The sequence below is a fragment of the Bufo gargarizans genome, chromosome 4, assembly GCF_014858855.1.
Source record: "Bufo gargarizans isolate SCDJY-AF-19 chromosome 4, ASM1485885v1, whole genome shotgun sequence".
NCBI classification, from domain to species: domain Eukaryota; kingdom Metazoa; phylum Chordata; class Amphibia; order Anura; family Bufonidae; genus Bufo; species Bufo gargarizans.
Window position 1 is genome coordinate 179,375,283 of NC_058083.1, and position 23,614 is coordinate 179,398,896.

A 23,614-nucleotide genomic window follows, 5' to 3' on the forward strand; every position below is an offset into this window, starting at 1 on the left:
CTCATGTACAGACACATGGCTGCTCTCTCAGGCTTGTGCACAAAACATTATCAGAGCAGGGAGAGAAGCTGACATCACAGGTCATGTGACCCTCAGTGAAATCTGAGAAAGCAGCAACTGGAGATGCAGTAAGTGCATGGTAAAGCTGTCACATTTGATCAGTTAGAAACATACAAAGAACAAAAAAATTACTCAGACAACCCCTTTAATGCTTTCAATGCCTTTATATACTGAGTGCCCTTATGAAGGCGTTACAGTTAGCAAGTCCCAATTTAATACAGAAAATCAACAATGTCAGCACATATTTTGTTATATTGAAACATATTTTTAACTATTTGACTCCATGTTAGTAGCATCTATCAGCATGATCAACCCTATTAAACCAGACATATTACCTGATAGGGTTGATCATGCTGAGTAAAATGATACCTTTCTTTTTTTCTGTAGGGTGAACTGCTACCAAGATTTATTACTTTATATATTTATGCAGATTACCTATATTGAGGACGAAAGGAACGGCCGTAGTACTTGGAGCACTGCTAATGCTAAAACCCTTGGATCTGTGTATTCTTCCCTGCCCTTTGATTAACAGGGCTAGACCTTCCATCTAGTGTTTTTACCTGTGCACAGTCAGCACAGTAACTCAGCGCTTGTGCAGTGGATCAGCTGTCCGAACTCATCAGATTCACTGCTGAGTCAATGAGCTGACTAAGTGCAGGCAAGAGAATACAGGGCTAGGCAAGAGGTATATCTAGGTTAATTAAATGGGAGGGTGGAGAGCACAGAGCAGGGTTGCAGCGTTAGCAGTGCTCCACGTGCTACTGTCAGCTACTTGGTGCTCCAAATAAGTAATTTGTATAAATATAAAAAGTAAAATATCTTGGCAGCAGTTCACCCTACATAAAATAAAGGCATAATTTTACTCAGCATGATCAACCCTACCAGGCAATTAGTCTGTTTTAATAGGGCTATTCATGCTGACAGCTCTTTAGTAATCCTGATGCATCACAGAACGCCCATGTGCAAGAAGCTAGGAGATCGTGTAGATTTTCGGCTTACCTTTCACCAATTTAGTATAAGTTATCCTAATGGGACACTACCATCAAAAATGTTTCCATCACATAACAGTCTATATATAAATATTCTATGTAATTATTTATTTATTTATAAATAAATAAAAAGATGGTTTTCTGGTTATAAATTTTTAAAGTCACTCAGTGTATTATATTTCCTGCCCAGGGTCTTTAACTTCCTTTCCTCCTTTGTTTAGCACATCCTCATTTAAGTATCTCAGTCAGACCATTCACAGTGACCAGAAGGGGAACCTGGATGAATGACTCAATTACACTGATGCTCTTCTGTGGACATCTTGATCTAGGCCAATCAAGAGAACAATAAAGCTATCACACTGTCATCCCAAGTCTACTAATCTACTATTGTACTAGCAAATAACATCTCCCCCTCGGAACGGACAATAGGATCCCTATCTACAGTATATAGGAGTATTATCTCTGTGCTGCCCACTACAGAAAGCCAATATTTTGTCAGTGGTATAGAACTGCCAAACGAAAAGAAAACAAGCCAACAATAAAAAAAATGTTTTCTATAAATACAGAGTTAAAAAAATACCTATTTCTGATACAACAATCTGTTTAATAGTGAGTAAACATAACTGCTAGTTATTTCTGTTGTTTTGCTCTGAGGAGCAGATCAACAAAAATAATGGAAGTGCCAGATTAGGCACATAACTGAGACTTGACAGATCTGAAAAGACTCCACTGACTACAATGGAGTCTGTTCAGTTTTTGTTCCGGAGCCAGTTTTTTTTAACGGACAAAAAAGTCCTGCATGCATTGTCTAGTCTTCTTGATGGAGTCTGCAACAGAGGTCCCAAACAAAGCCTCCAACACAGATGCCCCAAATCTGTCGGACCGCATAGGCCTTGCCCCTTCTTCTCAAAGTAAAAGGAGGGAAAAATAAATAATTTTGGGACAAAATAGGTTTTGCACAGTGATGTGCACAATTCCTCTGCCAAAAAAACTGATGTACGGTCATTAATAAATTACTCCCAATGACTTTAAATGCAAAACGGCAGGAAAAAAATAATGCAAAGCTGACCAATGGTGGCCACATGACCTGAAAAATACCAGCGAGTCTAAACAACTGCTTATTGGGTACAATGAGGCTATGAAGCACGATGAACCAAGACATATGATACTGGTTGGAAAACAGCAGATCATCCTCAGGGCTGTCCTCAATGTAAGGTACCGTAGAGGGCTAATCTGGTAAAACATACAAAGTATTAATGTTTCAGAGCATCAACTTAACATGGGATACTTGCTCTAAGTTCTGAATTGCTTACATATAAAGGCAGGCAAAGCAGCCGAGCTGCTGACCCAAAAGACGTCTACTGCGCCAGTCAGGTCAATTACATAATAATCATAAATAAAGGCTCAGTTATTAAAAGAAAGAAGAATAAATGTTTATAACAATCCAGGGTTCTGCCAGGCATATCGGAAAGACAAAGCTGTGCCATGGCGAGCAAGGTACTGTAGCAACGTCAGCTCTTGTGGAAAATATTCCGAGACATGACCCAAACTAAGAAGAATGTACACAGCTGCTTGATCAGCCAACAAATAGTCTGGAAATTGTCGCTTTGTCTCTGGTGAAGAGCGAAATCACACGTGTTACGTTACCCTTCGAGGAATAAGACAGATTGATTGCTGGTTTACAACATGCAAAATAATGTCAGAATGGTAGCAGATGCTGGGATTTAGAGGAGCACTTTATAAGTTAAATCTGCTGCACCCCAGCTGTGTTCCCTAAACACTGCCTAAAAATCTTGAGTAAATTCCTCAATGCTATTTAAACATGTGTATTAGGATTAAGCTAGTGGCTTTCATACTGTTACAGCCACAGAGGGATCAGTCTGAACAGGAGCTACCTAGGAGCACACTAATATTTGTAGAGTAAAGGAATTAGTCAAGTTGGTAATAGGATATTGATATCTTTCTTCAGTATGACAGAAAGCTTCCGTTCCACTTCAGGCTTTTCTCAGCCTACTATTTTGGCGTCTATGCCTGCTTGCTGACCTCCTCCCGCATCTGAAGTTTTCTACATCCAGCACAACCTTTAGTTGTGCAGGCACAAGCAAGGTTAGATTACATTCTTCAGGTATGTACACTTACACTACTCACGAAAAGTTAGGGATATTTGGCTTGTGGGTGAAGTTTCAGGATGAACCTAAAATGCACTCTAACCTTTACAAGTGAACTTAATGTGACCTACTTTAAACTCCTGAATGCACATGTCCAACTGCTCAAAGTTTCAGTACTTTTTGCACAACTTGCTGTTCTCTAACAAGCAGCTTAACAGCAAAATTCACAACAAGCGTTTGATCCATGAATCCCCAACAAATTTCCTGGCTCAATTAGAATTGTTATTTAAACAGTCCTCCTCATCATGCTGTTCACATTTTGACATTGAGACCAAGATGACACCTAACAATTGATCAACAGTACCTCGCCATTGCGAGGCTTCAAGCAGAATGTTCTCAGATAGAAGTGGCCACTGAGCTTAGAGTGTCACAGTATCATCAGCAGGTTGCAACAGAGATACTGAGAGACTGGAAAAGTCACAGAAAGGCATAGAAGTGGACGTCCTATGGCCACATCGCACAATGATGACCGCTTCATTGTGAACAATGCCCTGTGGAACTAGAGGATGAATGCCACACAACTCCAGGAACATTTAAGGGAGGTGCGAGGCACCCAAGTATCATGTCAGACCATTCAAAACCATTTACATTAGGGTGGTCTGCGTGCTAGTTGACCTGCAAGAATACCTGACCACACCACCAGGCACAGACGTCATCATATTGCATGGGCCAGGGAGCATCTACACTAGGCGAGTCAGTGACCAGTGGGCCTCAGTGCCGTTCACAGATCAAAGTCGGTTCACCCTGAGCAGAAATTATGGCTGCCAACGATGTTGGAGACGTCAAAGAGAGCGCTATGCATCAACCACTATTGTCACCAGACTAGACTAGCCTTTGGTGGTGTTGTTATAGTGTAGGCAGATGTGTCTAGTCAATACAGAACAGCCCTACACTTTGTGAATAGTACAGTGACAAGCCCATACTACTTGAATAACATCATTAATACAATCATAGTGCCTCTGCATAAACAAAATAGGCCAAATTTCATCTTTATGGACGACAATATGCCAGCTCATTGAGGTCGCATGATTAGGGAATGGCTGCTGGAGACTGGGATACTTGAAATGGAGTGGCCTGCACTTTCTCCAGACCTAATTCCCATTGAAAACAGATGGGATCAGCTGAGTAGCCATGCAAAGGCTTGTAAGGCTACTTTCACACTTGCGTTCAGAGCGGATCCGCTTATATAATGCAGACGGTGGCTCCGTTCAGAACGGATCCGTCTGCATTATATTGTTAAAAAAATTTCTAAGTGTGAAAGTAGCCTCAGACGGATCCGTCCAGACTTTACATTGAAAGTCAATGGGGGACGGATCCGTTTGAAAATTGAGCCATAGTGTGTCATATTCAAACGGATCCGTCCCCATTGACTTACATTGTAAGTCTGGACGGATCCGCTTGCCTCCGCACGGCCAGGCGGACACCAGAATGCTGCAAGCAGCGTTCAGGTGTCCGCCTGCTGAGCGGAGCGGAGGCTGAACGCATGAGACGTCGTTGTCAAGCTGTAATTGATGCTCAAGGCCACATGACAAGTTATTGAGACATTGTATATTGCTAGAACATTAATTACATCAGGTTTGCGTTTTTCTGACTCTGTATACTATAATATCGCACTAAGAACGTGGACTAAGTCAAGAATATGCAAGATGGATATTAACATGGTGTAATACATTTTCCATCTACACTGATTCTTGCTATTTTGGTACAAAATTAAAAAAACTGTCTAAGAGCTCATGAACACAGCAGAACCTTGTGCATGGAGTCTGTGTAGTATTATGGACGCACGTAGTCGTAAGTAGACTTCATGTCTCCTCAAGAGCTCTATTCCTACAGAGATTCAGCTGAAGATCTTATCAGCTGTCTTCAGCATCATGATCCCTGACAATTAGAAGAGGAAGATGAGACAGCTCTTTAGCTCAGTGTTGTGAAGTAACTTGTCCTCCTGTGTGATTAGGACAGGGTTTCTGTGTACTAATAGGACAGTGGCCATATTATTTCTCCTAGTGATTACTCTCTAGACATATGAGCCATTATAACTAATGAAATGTATTTGGGAATATATTTATAGTTAAGTAATATTTTCATTTTTTCAATTCCCAGAGAACCCTTTTAATGGTAGCAAAGCCACTTTCAAAATAAGGTGTTTTTTTTTTTAAAACTTAGCAATATATATTTTTTTTACTCTTCAAGTGACCCTAACTGTTTAACACCTTCCTGCATCACATCATATTGTACATTTACAGCATGGCAGGTATGCCCTACAGCACAGTACTGTACAGAATTGCACCAGATCAATTACAGAAGACTCTTCCACTGTTGACTCTTGAATATTACCCCAAGGATGTTGACTGAATGGCATGCAAGACTAAAGATGCAGTGGCTAAAGCGTCCCTCAGCAGTAACACTGACAGACAAGCAGTTTCTGCTGCCAAACTGGTGGCAATCAGCTCATAGATCAATGGCTGGGCTGGCTACCATCTGAAGAACTGTTGTCTTAATGAGACAAGTTTTGCAATTTGGATTAAAAAGAAATGTACGGTAACTTTATTTTCTACATTTTTTTTTAACAAATACTCTTCCACATATCTAATAATAGAAGACCCTGTATTCTGCCAATTACAGAGTGGAACGCAGTGACGATAAACACGCTCCTCAGCATTAATTTATGCCTACTCAAATTTGAGGAATTAGCAGAAGAATACAATTTGTTGGCTATGCAACAATTATACTAAATATGGCTTTCATTTAACACGTAGCTGATTTATAAATGTGGACTGGTTATTAAAAACATCTGCTGACTCAGCGGACCTGCAGGGACAAAAAATAAAATAAAATAAGTTCTGCATGCTGAGCGATGGCGCACTGAATGTGCTGCAAGAAATCAAAGAATATGTGTCCTTAATCTTCCCATATTTTAACGGGTGTGTTAATCTGTCAGGTAATAATCAGTATTCATATAACAGTCTGAAATTCATCATGTCTTTCACCCAATAAACTAGATCAGAGCTGGGAAAAGAGGTCATTAAAAGTTAAAATAGGATTTAAAAATATGATATGAAATATATGTAGGTCATATGAGATATCAGGACCAGTCAGAGACAGAAAATGTAAAAAGGAATGTTTCATCAGACAATGACCTATTGTTTAGATCAAGTTTTTATGTTAAACATATTTATTTAGAATTTTGGGGATATTATTTTATTTTTTTTCCATATTACTATCTCCAATTTAAAAAATAATCCTACAATCCTCCAAGACTTCCTGTTCTGTACAGATCACTTTTCAGCAGTCATATCATCATCAGAGGCAGAATCACAATGAAAGATAAAAGATCTGTATAGATAACAAAGGATCCACCAGTCACAACAGGTGATGTCCTACTTATCTATTCGCCCTCCCTGTACAGAACATTCTCCCATAGTGGTCTATGAGGACATGACCATTCTATTGTATCTATGGTCCATGTGGCAATATGTGTCACTATGTGGTTTTAATTGGTGGGAAAATTTATTATTAATCCCTTCTGGAGCTTACCCGTACATTGTATGGCAAGGCTGGCAGGGAGTTCTGGACCCATGTTGTACTTGTACAGGACAGGCATCTGCAATAAGGGCCCAGGGAGGTTGTAACTCCCCCTGCACCCCCAATGGCTGAGGTTGGCTGGTCAATGCAGACTGGTCAATTGCAGCTTTCTCACTGTAAAAACCAATGAGGGGGCTGTAGGTGGGCTCTGATGGGGGGTGATTCTACGATCTCAAAATGGCTTAGATAAGTAAATGCATTCCAAAGTTAGTTATCCTCAGATTTGCAAAATTTGGCTGGGTCCTCAAGGTGAAAAATGGCTGGGTCCTGAAGGGATTAACGGACTTATCCCATGTCTAATGTAAAAAATGAAAATCAGACATTGTATAGTATATGACGATCTCTTTCTAACAAAGCTAGAACCAGCCCTGTACCTCACATAGATCCAGAGATCTCCCCATTCATTGCTCTGCTAGATTTGTATCAAGCTGACCGCTCAAGGGGAGTGTCTTCTCTGCTGCAGCTAAGGGGCGTGTCTCAGCTCTCCCTATTAACATATGGTTGGGGGCTGAATAACATATGGTCAGAGCCTGATTAACATATGGTTGGGGGCTGATTACATATGGCTGGGGGCTGATCACATATGGCTGGGGGCTGATATGAGGCATGGGGGTCTCATCTGAGGTCTGATTAGGGGTCTTCTTTATATTGGGCTCTGATCTGAGTTCTTATTAACATTGGGGATCTGATTGGGGCTGTGAGCTGAGGTCTGATTAATATTGGGGGTCTGATTGGTGGTGTGACCTGAGGTGTAATTCAAAATATTTTTTCTTATTTTCCTCCTCTAAAACCTTGGTGTGTCTTATGGGGCGAAAAATACGGTACACGCAATTACAAAAGAATTCACATCCAGGTGTTGGTTTCAAAACTGTAGAATATTTATTGTGGGACAACTACTTTAAGAGAGTTAAATGCCACTAGCATTACAGCTATACAGATAAATTATTATATTCCCATCAAACACTATAGTTAAAGGGGAATATGTCATCAATTGTATGCTGTCCTATCTGAGGGTAGCATACAATGGTGATAGAAACCCTCACTATGAAGAATAAGTGCTCTATGAAAGGGGCTGAAATCATTTCTGTCTATGGCACACAAGGGCAGGAGCACTATTCTGGAAGTCGGGCTTTATAAGCAATACACAGAGCAGACTGTGAAATCTCTCAGAGCAAACACACTGTTATTTACAAGCCGCAGAATGATAATCCAGAGGGGTCCAGAGAGGGGTTCATCCAACATTCACTCTCCCTGCCACTGTCCTTGCCAGTTTCTTCACAACTGTCCCTGCCTTTGTCCCTTTCTCAGCCTCACATCTGCCCCCCACCTCCATCAGCCTCAAATCAGCCTCCTATCAGACCCCCCAGCCTACATCAGCCTCAAATCAGACCCTCATCAGGCCCTCCCCTGCCTTAGATCAGACCCCATCAGACACCCAGCCTCAGACCACACCCCATCAGACCTCCCAACCTCAGATCAGACCCCCATCAGACACCCAGCCTCAAATCACACCCCATCAGACCTCCCAACCTCAGATCAGACCCCCATCAGACCCCCAGCCTCAGATCAGACCTCCTAACCTCAGATCAGACCCCCATCCTCAGATCAGACCCTTATCAGACCCCCCGGCCTCAGATCAGACCCCCCAGCCTCAGATCAGACCCCACAGCCTTAGATCAGATCCCCCAGCCTCAGATCAGACCCCAATAGGCCCCCAGCCTCAGATCAGACTCCTATCAGACCCACAGCCACAGATCCGAGCCTATCAGACCCACAGCCTCAGATCAGCCCCATCAGACCACCTCCAAAAGAAGACCACGGAAGGTGAGAACAGCCAGTGCAGCGCTGTTCTCATCTTCCTGTGGCTACCACATGCTAATGACTGCATCCATAATGGAAGCGGTCATTAGCAATTTCACAATATGTTCTGGCAGGGGACTGGGGCCACGTGAAATGGTCCCCACCCCTGCTTTAATAGGTTAGTGAAACTAAAGATAGACAGACAGACAGATAGAATTTAGCAATAGATACAGAATACCTTCACATTTCACTGTAGCCCTGTCTTAGAGAACTTCAGCTGGTAGAGAACTCTTCCCATCATGTTATACTCTGGCCGTACAATTTACCAATATTAAAGGTCACTAAATATGAGAAAATGTAACCATCCAGCTAACACAAAGAGGCGCGTCTCAGTGGCATTTCAGCAGGCATGGCCTTTCCTTCACTATGAAGAATAAGTGGTCTATGAAAGTTACGGAAATCATTTCTGTCTATGGCACACAAGGGCAGGAGCACTATTCTGGAAGTGGGACTTTATAAGCAATACGCAGAGCAGACTGAAATTTCTCAGGGCAAACACACTGTTATTTACAAGCCGCAGAATGATAAAACTGGAACAAGCTATTTTTGCCATCATACAGTACATGTAACATAGTGTTACAAGGAGCCAAGGAGCACGCTGGCACGGTCTGTAGGTGTGCCAATGATAGCCCTTGTCATCAAGGCCATTGCTTGCAATATGGAGGTAACATATTGTGGTATTCTAGAACAATCATATCAGAATTTTATTTTATTTTTTAAAAGGAGGTGGAATTTCCCCAATTGTCAGTCTATAAATCTTATAAGCCATATGTTCTGGCATCAGACCATACCAGTTACACAGAGCTGAGCACTCCAGCAGGAGTGACCTAATCCTTTTACTAATAAGGATGTTACGTTACATAGGAAGAAGAAATTACATTACACAGGGAGAGGAAGGTACATTACACAGGGAGAGGAAGTTACATTACATAGGAAGAAGAAGTTACATTACATGGTAAGAGGATGTTACATAACACAGGAAGAAGAAGTTACATTACATAGGAAATGGATGTTACATTACATTACATAGGAAAAGGAAGTTACATTATATAGTAAGAGGATGTTACATTACATAGGAAGAGAATGTCACATTACACAGGAAGAGGAAGTTACATTACACAGGAAGAGGAAGTTATATTACACAGGAAGAGGAAGTTACATTACAGAGGAAGAGGAAAATGTGAGAATATAATGTGAGGAGGAGAACTGTAAATAAAAGGAAACAATGAGGCGGCAATTAGAGATGTGGCTGCCACTGCGGGGGCAATGAGGCTGATATTTGGGGTGAGGGTGGCACTGTGGGTGACATGGGACATCAAGGCTAAAACTGGGTTAGGGGGCATTGTGGCTGATACTAGGCAAAGAAACATAATAGTTGGCACAATGTAGCTGATAATCATAGTTAAATGACCTGTATAAAAGTACCCTTTGGCCAAGTGCTTGGAGACCTTAAATACGAAGCAGACTGGTATATTTCTGTTTCAAATCTTTGTCCCATCTCATTGATGATGGGAATGCTGGCTTGACAAGCAGCATGCTGATCTTATCATACTGAGACCCAAATCCTTCCCTATCATAAATAACATATAATATAATGACGACATTCGACTGTCACCGCCGGCTCTGGGAGAGATCCTAGAAGTTCAGATAGACGGAAGACTCATGAGTCGATCTGACATATCTCTATTGTTTTCATTGTTGCTCACAAGTTTCCACCCCTTCGCAGGTGTTGCTCATTATCAGTCAGGTTGCTCTTTATATGTTCCGCCTCTCACTGGTTTCCCTGCGGCTGATAGCTCTTCTGAGTGCTCTGCTTGTGTGGTGATTCCCCTGTTCCAGTTGCTTCTCAAGCTAAGTCTTTTCCCTTTTCTTGTTGTGTCTGTCCTGACTAGGCCTCAGGGAGACACTGGCTCCTTCAGTTTGGAAGGAGCCGGTTGCCTCTTTCCCTGTTCCCTAAGCTGAGGTTTTGGTGCAGTGTTTCAGCAGTCTCAGGTTCCAGTGCATGTGCATATCTACCTTTGAGATTTGCACATGTTGTTAGCAGCTTAGTGAGAGAGTCAGGGTTTGCTAGGATGTGACCTCCTTATTTCCTAGACTTGGGGCCTAGTTTGCAGTTGTTTTGTTGTTGTTCCCTTTGGTTGTCTTTCCTTCCCGGTATTATCCGTGACACCGACAGAGAAATACTATAGAATCAGTATAGCTAATAGAATGTCTCTGAAGATTACTTGCCCTTTTTATTTTCTTCCATATTTTGATAATCCATTTTATTTCCAGTAGACTACCTAACAATACACAACACCAATCTCATCAGAATTATGTAAAGTAAAAGATTTATCTGTATACAGTGGAATGCTTTCAAGTCTCCTAATCCAATTGACCTACAATTTAATACAGTCTCAGTTAGGTAAAGATGATCGCTTTCAGTTAGCCTCCGAGACCACATCCTGACCATATGGTTGTGAGTGGCCAGGCTCCACTGCTGAATAAAGTTAACACTTAATTACGGGAAGCAGTTCAGCAAAAAAGAAAAAAAAAGATTAAATGTTTAAAAATTTCTGAAAAAGCATGAGGGAAGATTCAAAAAGCGATATCAACAATAATAATGCATGACGTACAGATTGGACCATAGTAATAAACATGGTGCAGTTTTGGCATTTATCTGCCATTAAAATAGCGTGTTGGTTAATTGACATAATATAATGATGACATGCATTTGACAATGAATTTGATTAAACAACAACACTGGTCTAAATTTATTAGTAATTTCTAACTATTCTTTACGCAAACAGTGGCAAAATTATCACCAAAAACTGGAAAAGTTGTTATGTGAAAGCATCCAAGACAGACTTTTAACATTGAACGTCAGAAAATGGTACATTGCAGGCGTAGATTTCACTTTGTGGCTTTCAGGCAGCCCCAAATGCACATCAAATTAAGCGCACTGTTTAATAAATTAAATTCACTACAATGATCTTATGTATGAAACTCAAGTCTTAAAGTGAGCGTGTCAACAGGAAATTCACTGTTAAACAAGTCACAACACCTTTTAGGACTAGCTCAGCTGAATGAAATGATAGCTTTTAGAACTGTTGCTTCATTCTGGAGAAAATGTACTTTTAGTCACAGGCAAATGAGCAATTAAGTGCACAGAGGGTGGGGCCAAGCCACTCTGTGCACCCTTGATCCTCCTGCTTCCTCCGCCAGGGCCTCCCTTTCCTACTCCACTGGCAGAGGCAGAAAAGATGACTATGCAGGAACATGGCCCTGTCAATTAAAAAAGAGAGGGATTGGTTGCAGAGGAAGCAGGAGGAGCAAGGGTGTACAAAATGGCTTGCCCCCCTCCGCACCCACAATTGGTGCACTTAACCGCTGATTTACATAACTACTTTTTCCCCAGAATGAAGCAACGAAAATTATCATGACATCCAGCTGAGCTAGTGCTGTAAGATTCTCTTTAATAAATGGGGCAATGTTTATTCTTATTCTACAGTACAGATGCCTCCTATCTACCAAAGCAGAACAGATTGTATTAATGTCCCCACAACACCCATTAAAGGCAGCTGCACACACAGCCTATTTTCCACTCTGTGCTGGAACCTCGGGGACCAAGCACAACTGATATTATAGTATTTGGTCCCTTATTCTCCAAACATGTACCTCAACCATTCAGCATCACTTATTTACCTATAGATTCAAAACTTTGGCTAAAGAACATTTACAGTTTTACCTATAAAAGGTTCACAAAAACATTAGATAATGAAAAAGGATAATGATATTCACATTAAACATAAGGCTCTACAAAAATCAACGAATGAAGAAAAAATGAATAGCGGCACTCACCATAACGTAACATTTGCAGCTTTATTCTGGTTAAAAACTGGAAAGTGCGGGCACCGCACTTTCCAGTTTTTAACCAGAATAAAGCTGCAAATATTACTTTATGGTGAGTGCCACTATTCATTTTTTCTGCATTCGTTGATTTTTGCATGGCTATCAAGCAGAGCACCATCAAATATCGCATGTTGCGACTGCAGGTGTGAATACAGTTGGACATTTGTCACCCTCAGCAGTGCTGACCCTTTTTCTTGTATGGACAAACCTAAGGCTCTGCCTATAAAAATTTATTCACAAGATTTAACAAATAAGATGTGACCTTTGGTTTGATTTTCTTTGACTATTTTAAAGTTTCTGAAGTTACATAAACCACAGTGTGCAGTGCAAGCATCATATGGCGGTAAAAAGAAAAATCGCACTATAAACTGCACTTATTTTAGACCAGTTAGAGAATATAACGCGCTCGGAAATAGTTAAATGAAGCTGTATCCCTGTGTTTGGGTATGATTACTCACATGTGGACTTCTCACAGTCATACATCTGTTCACAGCGGAAGTAACATTGGCATGAAAATATTTCGGAGCATGCAGCAAATCAATTGACCATTGTAAGCACATAATTCATTGCTATCTGATACAACTGCAGTGTGGTTGACATTTGCATGATTTAAAGTAAGAAAAACAAGAACATGCAAATGACAGAAAAGCTGAAAATTCAAGTTCTATTCTCCATGTGTTGCTTCATTCCTAAGCGTTGTGACAGCATATATTTCTGAATTCACATAATATTCAATGCAGAGGACTGCGGGGTTGGCGCCGATTTAAAATAGGCATATTACAACCGACTCACATACAATAAAATCCAAAAATTCTATCTAACAAATGGCATAAACTACTGGCAAATACTGTTTGTATAATAAGCAGACAGGGATGATAATTATATAATATTGGGGTGTACATATCTGGCTAGAGGATATTTATGCCTCCTGGGCCTATATGTAAATGACACTTTACCAATTAGCAAGTCAAGCATATATTCCATGCTCGCTTGATACTAGGTCAGCAGACTCCCCACAGCTGCGGTCTGCCCTGGAATATGCTCAAGGCATATTACTCACTCTAGGAGGAACTGAGAAGAACTGTATCTTACTTGCTTCACAGTCTCATTCGCAAACTCTGCTGGAGCTGTAATGGTGGCCACAGTGGTCTTCAAGCAGCTAATTCAGGAACAGATATAGTTAAGAAATGGTTGGCAAGGAATGAATTAAGATGAAACATGGGAAGTTGGTGGATTTTTTGCATTTTTCCTCTAAAAATGTTAGGTGTCCCAATGTCATAAATTTCTTATGACATTGTGACACTAACATTTTTAGAGGAAAAATGCAAAAAATCCACTAATTTTTGATTTCTTACTTCTACGGACTCTTTTCATCACCATATTCCGACCCCTGTAACTTTTTTGTAGTTATGTGTATTGTGTGTATGACTTTTCAAACAATTATTTTTTATTTTTTTGTGGAACCCCAAAAAATTGCAAATTGGCCATTTTGACTTTTTTCCCTGTTTCCCATTTGTCATATGGGATATTTTTATATTGTACTAGTACGGCAATTTTTTATTTACTTTTATTTTGGAGAAATGGGGGGGGGGTTGAATTTGATTCAAAGGGGGCTCTATAGGAACCTATGTGCGGCAGCCTCTGATCATTCAGGAAGATGAGGCTGACACACGCACATCATCTGACTCCCCAGATCCTCGTTAAGGGGAGCTGGTACACAACTGTAAGCGCCTGAGGTTTCGTGCTCCCAGATGGCGTGGTCTCATTTGACCAAGGCATTTGAGGGGTTAAATGTCCATAGTCAGACATTAGCCACGGGTGTCTGCTGTGTGAGCAGGAGTGAGTGCCATGTTTAAAGACCCGACAAGTGGCATACTATTACGTAACATGTCGTGAAGGAGTTAAAGGACATTTTTCTCCATATGAGCAATTCGGTCATATGGACATCACAGAGGAGAGTACTGGATCAAGCAATGGCTGACTTGATTTGACGATGTATGACTTGGTCCCATATTTATATGATTGAGTGCCATGTAATACTACAAATCTGTGTTGCACACAGGACTTTCCAGGACCTGTGTCAATCAGCCGATCCTCAGGGCAGCTTTGATTTGAGGAATAGTAGTCAACCGCTTTTAAAAGTGCTGTTCAGCTGATTTACAAAAAGGTCAAAATGATGTAAAATTATAAAATATATGTTATAATCACCTGACTGACTGTTACTCCCTTTTTGATGCTTCCAGGGTCCGGCACCAGTCTCTGCTTCTTGGACCCTACCAACACGGAAATGTGACCGCTCAGCCAACTGGAGGGTCCTTGTTATGGCCAAAGATTGGAAAAGAGGCCATATTTCCACTGTAAGATGAGGGCAACTTATTTTGTTATTTTACACCATTCTGAGCAGTCTTTAAAAAATATATAAACCAGCTGGACAACCCTTCGAATGCACAGATAACGTGAAGAAACATTATTCTGTGATATGCAACACTAAGCGCATGATATGGAAGGGATTTGGATCTGTAAGAAAATGATGTTAAACTGTGGGCCTTGAGTTCAGTCTTACTGAACAGGTTCAGACAACTGGAATCTGTGTCTGACTGAGGCTGAGCAATACCATAATGAACGTGTTGGAACAAGCACTGGACAATCAGGCCGTCACAGGTTCTACAAACAATAAAGGAGCCTGAAAGCACAAATCATTTTATACTATCGAATGACGAAAAAGCCTTGCTAAGTACAGTAGCTGTACCCATATACAGTACCTATCACAGATGAAAGCATTTCCCTTTAACAACTCTGAGTCAGTGACTTTCTTAGATTACTATGTAATAGATCTGACTCGTCATACAGCAATACAGATGAGAAATGTACCACTGCTTCACCAGGTAGAGTGGCCATTTTGAAGTGCTCAGAAAGCTTGGTGACATCTGTGTTGGATCTGTGACTACTAGATCAGGGGGAGATTCCTCAAAACTGGCGCTAAGGAAAAGTGAATTAGTTGCCCATAGCAACCAATCAGATTACACCTTTCATTTTTCGGCGCCCCTTTGAATCGGGGGTGTGGGGAGTTGAAAGCCCACAATCAGACAGTGATGAACTATCCTGAGAACAGGTCATCAATATATTACACCCTTTAACCCCTGAACCTCACAATGCAGTATTTTGACCACTACAGATGGTTTACAATTTCTTGGGTAAACTCTAACAGTGTTATCAGATAAGCCATACACATGTAAATTAATCACGGGATATGCTAAACACAGTCAAAATAAAGGGTTGTCTAACCTCACGACAATGGGGGCATATCGCTATATAGTGAACAGAGTTCCGAAAGGAGTGGAGGGCACACTGCACATGCGCAGCCGCCCTTCATTCATTTTGCTTGCTCGACTATTTGCGTCGGTCCTATAGCAGTGAATCGGAGTGGTGGCTGGTCATGTGATGGCGTGTTCCTATTCACTTCGATTCAGAGAGAGCTTGGTGGAGGCCGGACTGGAGTCCTCTAGCCACCACTTTCGGGGCTCCATTCTCGATGGGACCCGCACCTATAAGACAATAGGGGCATATCCTAGTGATATTCCCCCACTGTCTGAGACAAGACTATCCCTTTAATAAAAATACAGTAGATCAGATAAAAAGTTCATGCCCAATCTGGTCTCCAATTTTAGCATCCAGAAAGCTTCCCTATCATACTGCTTGCATCCCCAGTCATCACCCATGGGTGGTCTGGTGACTTTCTCCAATCCAAACACGTGCTTTAAATGTTATAGTGAATATATGATGTGTGATATTTCCATTACTTTCAGTCTACTCACTTTTGCTCTTCTCCCTTATTTCCTCTCTTGGTCCCCACCCAATGGACAGTTTCCAGAGTCCACAAGGTCACCCACTTCTACGACCCTGTGTTTAGATAAAGAAATGAGCTAACTATGCAACTAGCCCACAAGCTTGTGCTCACTTTCCTAATACCGTCCTAATTGTTTTACTCCTACATTGCTGTATGACCTAGTACTTCACATAGCAGAACATCCCATGACCAAGGAGACGTTGCATGAAAAACCTGTGTTCAGAATCCTAACAGAATAGAAGTGACTGTGATATCACAGCAAAATCAAATACCGGAATTCATTCAACTGGTTGATAAATTACACACATTATATCAGGTTTTTTAAATCCTTTTAAGCCAAAAATGTAGGCGCTTGGCACTGCCCAGAATGTAAATCATCAAGGCAAGCGCAATACAGAACAGCAATGAGTCAGCAATGGATGCTGGGACATTTTAGGTCTGACTCTGAAGCATAGACAATTGTGAATGTGACTTTGCTCTGTAAAGCCACATTCATACAGAGTAGAGTTTCAGGCCAATTCAGCACTGACCATATGCAACACAGATCAGCAAAGTGAGAATATTACAAAATTGCTTTATGTTTATGTGTGTAGCACCCCATTTATTTAGTTTTATTGTGTCCTTGCTATCTTTCTAGGACTTATGTTAAATCTTAAATTTGGAACCCTTTTTCCTTCTCGTGTCATGTTTTATACAAAATGTATAAAGTGTAAACAAGTCATGTGGTACCAAACTGAAAAGATGATATCTTCAACAAAATAGACAGTGGCACTGCCAATCCCATTGTCTCATAATGATACTTGATGGGGTCACGGACGGACGGCAATGTATTTTCAGCAGCTACAGAGAGGAGACCCAGGGTTCATTCACAAGACACTTAAAAAATGTCTAACAAATAAAGGGAGAGGCAGCACTCCAAAATGATACAAACCAGTGATATATTTAATCCATGGATTGATGTGGATTAAGTATATCACTCGTTGGCATTATACTGGAGTGCTGCCTCTCCCTTTATTTGTTGGACTTTATAGTGAAGGGGCAAGTTAGACCAAGCCCCTTATAGGTGCGCACCCATCTACGCTGTATTCTTGGAACAGCTGTCCACAAATACCTCTACTTAAAAACGTCTATTGAAGTTTATTGGCCTATTAACATGGCGTTTTTTTGTTTTAAAGGCACTGAATAACGAGTATCGAAAAATAGGACATTTTACGGCCAAAAGCGCCATACTGAAATCAACGGGGCTGTTTTTAACGTCCATTTAGACAGGAGCGTGCCCATCTAATGGCCGTTAAAAACAGGTGCGCTATTGGCGCGGAAGTACCTTCCAGGTGATTGTGGCAGCAGGACTTTACACTCCCAGTGTCATAACCTCACAGGATCACACTGGGAGCATCAGGACAACTGCACACTGCCAGGGCTGAGCGAGTTCCTGTGGTGGGTATATATATCGGCATTATTGGGGGTGGAGGCACTACGTATGCTGGGGGCGCAATGGGGGCCATATATTTGTGCTGGGGGCACAATGGGGGCCATATATTTGTGCTGGGGGCACAATGGGTAATTTATTGTTACTGCAGGCATAATGGGAGCCATATATTTATAGTGGGGCCCTATTTAGGCAATATGGTGGACTATTGGAGCAATATATTTATACTAGGGTCACTGTTTGCCCATTTAATATACTATACTACTAAAATTATATACTGGGGGCACTACATTACTGAGGATATGGTTTTCTTCAAATTTTTATATATATTTTTATATTTCAAGATACCGTGAGTAATGAATGTGAAAAAACTCATTATGCTGGTGCAGGGGCGGCCAGCCACATGGGACAGCACCACGGATGTCTACCATCAATCGGAAATCGCTCAGGAAATGCTCGGCAGAAGATCGGCACATGGGAAGCAAGTCCCGTAAACCTTTTTGTAACTATCTTTATGCCCAACTGTTGTACTTTTGACCCTTGTTTCATAAAAAAAACATCCCATGTCCGTTTTTAACGGCTGATGCAAAATGGATGCAATAGACATTAAAAACTGATGAACGGCCACAAATGGATCAGACACTGATTGAAAATGGTCATGAACATCTATTATCTATTTTTAACGGTCATTTTGTTTTTCATTGTCCTGTGAAGGTAAACTTTAGGAATGGAGTGCCGCTCTACCCTACTCTAAAGCCCTGTCTGCTTTTCCGTGCATTCACTTCTATCTCGGGCATAAAGATGCACAGAGGCCTTTATAAATAAGATGTTCAGTTCAAACTCCATAGTTTACAATGTACTTACACTTAAAAACTAACATAAATACAATGATAAAACTAGCCAAATGTTCTACGAACTAGTACATCGGCCACGTCACAGACTTTAACTCTTATCTATTTCCCAGCTATGGCTAAACTAAACCCATGATTAAGGATGTTCAACAGCCCTATGATTTACTATAATAAGCTGCCATGTAACATACAGTACTATTCGGCAAGGGCTACGTGAAAAAGTTCTTACTTTGTGAGTCTCTCCAGCATATACTATATAGATTTCTATGTAAGTTCTAAATATTGTCAGATCTCAAGTCACAATCAAATCCGCTTTTTAGAATATTTGAATGAAAAGCCCGCAAGCATCCCGTGGTAATAGCACTGCAGCCAGTACACAGACTTTAATGATGATATCCAAATGCTGCAGATATCTCCTTTTCTTTAAAGGGCGATGGACAAAGTGACTGAGCAGAGGCAGTGAAATGCATTCCTTCCCTCTTTGTTGCACTGAATGAGACAGGCTATCTACTCTCTGCTCAGTTTACGAAGAAGCCATTGTTATAAATGCCATCACCTCTTGTGCACCTGCATATCAAGCTCTCCATTGTCTGTCCCCTCATACAGTGGCTTCTGCATTCATTTTGATCGTATCTTCGCCTTAGTATGGGACATTCCTATCCCATCCCTTTCAGGCACCTGGAGAGGGTTTTGATTGTCTCTTTGGTATAGATTGATAAGGCATGCAAATTATAGACAGGATTTCCCTTTCAGCGGAGCTAAACAGCCGCCGAATATATACTGTGCATCCTTTTCACAAAATGTTGGTTATCGCACTGGGCTAAGAGAAAACACATTGGTTTTAGTAAGCGATATCTCTCTGTGGAACCAACAAAACCATTCCACACAGATGAATCAGCGAGGTTCCCATACCGTTTCCTCAATACCTTCTCTGTAACCCACACAAACCTCAGACAATACGAGACAATAAATCAAATATATAACATATGGTGGTTGGTGTATGAGCACATTTTCACTTTGGAACAAGCCTAGCTAAAGGTCACCATTATAAGAAGATAACGGCACGTCATGGAAGTATTAGCTGAGATCAACCTTCAGATTTTTGTTTCAAAATAATGTTCTCCTGTTATTTCTCACTTCCAGAAATCTGCCCTCCATGGAGCTGTGATTTTTATTCTTATCTACTCCTCCTTAATAAATCCTGCGACTATCAATTACTGCTGAGGTAAGACAAGAGCTGCCTGTGATAGCCCATCCATGAAATGGACTCTTGGTATTCCAGACGGGGGTGATTTCTAACAAAGGCAGAAGGTGAAAGCCATTTATTGACTAGTTTCAGTCAGTAACCTGAAAGGGGGTGAAATATTAAAGCTCCTGTCCTTCCTTGGGTGGCGACAACCCCTATTGTCCGGACCTGTGCCCCTGAACATAAAAAAGCAGACTCACCTGTCCGACCGCTGTCCTCGAAAGGACCGGAAGCCGCTGCAGCCAATCGACTTCAATAGGGCCGTGAGATTCAAGTCTATTTGACCGTTGAGGTCTGTGATAGGTCGCAGTGGTCATAGGACCTTACTACTTCCTGGTCCTGCAGCGTCCGGTACTGGCCCGGACCACGAGGAGATGAGTCTGCTTTCTTAAGTTCAGAGGCATAGGTTCGGAAGCTAGGGGTTGTTACCTTTAAAGGGAATCTGTCACTAGCATATTAGCAAAAAAATTTTTTCATGAATCCATGTGTAATAAAGTACCTTATTTCCATATGTCTTGTTCTTTTTTTTTCTGCGTCTTGTCATTTCTTTTAAAAAAAAACGCTTTTTTATGATATGCAAATGAAGCTGTAAGGAGCCCAGAGGGGCGTTATTCTTTGTCCACGGTGCCCAGGAACGCCCCTCTGAAGTGCCGTGCCCACCTAAATTTGAAAACTAAGAACTCCTCCAAGTTAGCCTAAATCGCCTCCCAGAGGCGCGGCTGAGGCCAGGGAATGGCTGCAGTGGTCATGTGCGGTGCATGGCCAGTTGCTGCTGCAGGTAAAAACATAATATTATGGCAGAACGGCAGTGCTGGAACAGAAAAAGCTTGGAACAGTGGTATAATATTTTTTAATTACCGTATTTTAATACATTCACTGCCGTTTTTTTTGTTTTTTTTTTAAAGTCATTTGGACAACCCCTTTAAAGACTGCAGAATCAAATGGGCACACCATTATCTGTTGCCAATAATCCACCACCGTTACCATACTACAATACACAGCTTATTAGACATTGTCATAGATTGTTTTTGACCATGGGAGAAAACTTAAGTGTCTGAAGAATCCAAACTCGGCGTGAACATACTAAGTACATACAAATGACACACTAATGTCAACCTATGAACGCAGCTATGACAACCTCCCTGCCCTAGGGGAGTGGTGGAGAACCTATGGCACGGGTGCCAGAGGCGGCACTCAGAGCCCTCTTTGTGGGCACCCGCACCCTGGAAAAAGTGTATAGTGTGCCAGTATGCCTTAGACTTATCCTGCCATTTATCAGCGCAGGGTGCACTATGAACAGCCCAGGCAGTGCACTGAATGTAGGCAGGCTATTATACTACATGGAAGATATACTGGGCTAGTACTCAGGTTATTATACTACATGGAGGATATACTATACTCGACTGTAATATTCAGGTTAAATTGCCATGTTGGCACTTTGCAATAAATAGGTGTGTTTTGGGTTGCAGTTTTGGCACTCAGTCTATAAAAGGTTCGCCATCACTGCCCTAGGGGTATGATTAGACAGGGAATCAGAGGGAGAGACAGTTATAGCCTACAAACTACATAAAGGAACACAGCTACAGTTACATAGCTAGTTAGGGTGGAAAACAGACATATCTATGTCTATCCAGTTTAAAGGGCAATTGTCAGCAGATTTCTACCTATGAAACTGGCAGATCTGTTACATGTGCGCCTGGCAGCTGAACACATCTGTGTTGGTCTCATGTTTATATGTGCCCGCATTGCTGGGAAAATGAAGTTTTAATATATGCAAATGAGCCTCTAGGAGCAATAGGGGCGTTGCCGTTACTCCTAGAGACTCAGCTCTCTCTGTATCTGCCGCGCCCTCTGCACTTTGATTAACAAACCCAGGCAGTGTAAGTGTCATCGCACCTGGCCCTGTCAAAGTGGAGAGGGCAGTTGCAGAAAGAGCAGAGCCTCTAGGTGTAATGGCACCACCCCCATTGCTCCTAGAGGCTCATTTACATATATTAAATATGAACATGGGGCCAACACAGGTGCCTTCAGCTGCCAAGCGCACATGTAACAGGTCAGTCAGTTTCATAGGTGCAAACCTGCTGACAGATGCCCTTTAACCAAGGAACAGGATGGGATGTTGATGAAGGGAAAGGGTGATGATGAGATCAGATCAACATATATATAAGCATTAGGGTCCATTCACACGTCCATAAGTGTTTTGCGGATCTGCAAAACACGGACACCTGCAATGTGCCATCTGCAATTTGCGCACCGCACATCACAGACACTATAATAGAAAATGCCTTTTCTGGTCTGCAATTGCGGACAAGAATAGGACATATTCTATTTTTTTCAGGAATGGAACTGCGGATCCCGAAAAAACGGATGCGTATCCCGAAGATGTAGATATTGTCTTTAAGCATCATAGGAAACATTCATGTCACCATGTCCTCCTCATCTAACAGCCCACTATGAGCACCGTCTGACCCCTGTTGTAGACTAATACAGAAACCAGACTTAGCCATTGATATACATTCCCTGAGTGTGCACTGCGTTTTATATTTCTCTCTGTCATTACCAATGATGTAAGGCTTCAGCTCGCCAAACCACAATATCATCCCTATCACAAGTATTTTCCAGAATTGTGCAATCTCAATTTCTCTCAAATGTTACAAGAGATCACTGCACTCTGAAATGAGCCATTTAAACATGAAATCAGTTAGCTAATGGAAAGTCTAGGGCCTGGTTCACACCTGAGCGTTTTACAGCGTGTTCCTATGCGCTGTAAAATGCTCAACAGGCGAAAACCCATGTTTCCCTATGGGCATGGTTCTCACCTTCGCGTTTTACAGTACAGGAGCTTCTTTGGGGCGTATTGTCGCTCGTTCGCGCCCATGGACTTCAACGGGAACGCGGCAAAATATGTTGTCATTTGCAGAGACCCACACTAACACACTCTCCTCTGTAAATAAACACACAGGAAAGGGTGATGGTGCTCCGCAGGAAGTCTCTTTCATTGGACACCTCAGTGCAGACATGGCTGTTTTTCATTGGACGGCTCTGTGGTCAAATCGCAAGAACCGCGCGTACGACCTATTTCCAAAAACAAGCTGTAATACACCCCGAAAACATCCGACAAAAACGTGCGTATCAAAAATGCTCAAGTGTGAACCAGGCCTAAGGCTAGACATTGTGATCTGGAGTCAGGTATTCTAGTGTTCTACACATTCTGATTAAGGTATGCAAAATGGAAACCCATCACTAAATGTTAGGGCCACCGGCATGTTCTTATACTGCTGAGTTTTTTTTTTTTTAACCATGGCCCTCTCAAAGTTGTTTGATTCAGCATTTACAGAGATCTCTCCCATCATCTATTTATCCCCAGGACTGTGACTGTGACGAGGGGACATCCTCTGCGTCTGGAGGAAAGAAGGTTTGTACACAAACATAGAAGAGGATTCTTTACGGTAAGAGCAGTGAGACTATGGAACTCTCTGCCTGAGGAGGTGGTGATGGTGAGTTCACTAAAAAAGTTCAAGAGGGGCCTGGATGTATTTCTGGAGTGTAATAATATTACAGGCTATAGCTACTAGAGAGGGGTCGTTGATCTAGGGCAGGCATGTCCAAAGTGCGGCCCTCCAGCTGTTGCAAAACTACAACTCCCAGCATGCCCTAATAGCTGTAAGCTATCCAGGCATGCTGGGAATTG

At 41.7% G+C, this 23,614-nt stretch overlaps 1 protein-coding gene across 4 annotated transcripts in view; it reads right to left on the minus strand.

Moving 5' to 3' along the window:
* The window catches only part of FNDC3B (fibronectin type III domain containing 3B), a 373,528-nt gene that overhangs the window by 305,972 nt on the left and 43,942 nt on the right, over positions 1-23,614 (minus strand). The window lies entirely within an intron of this gene.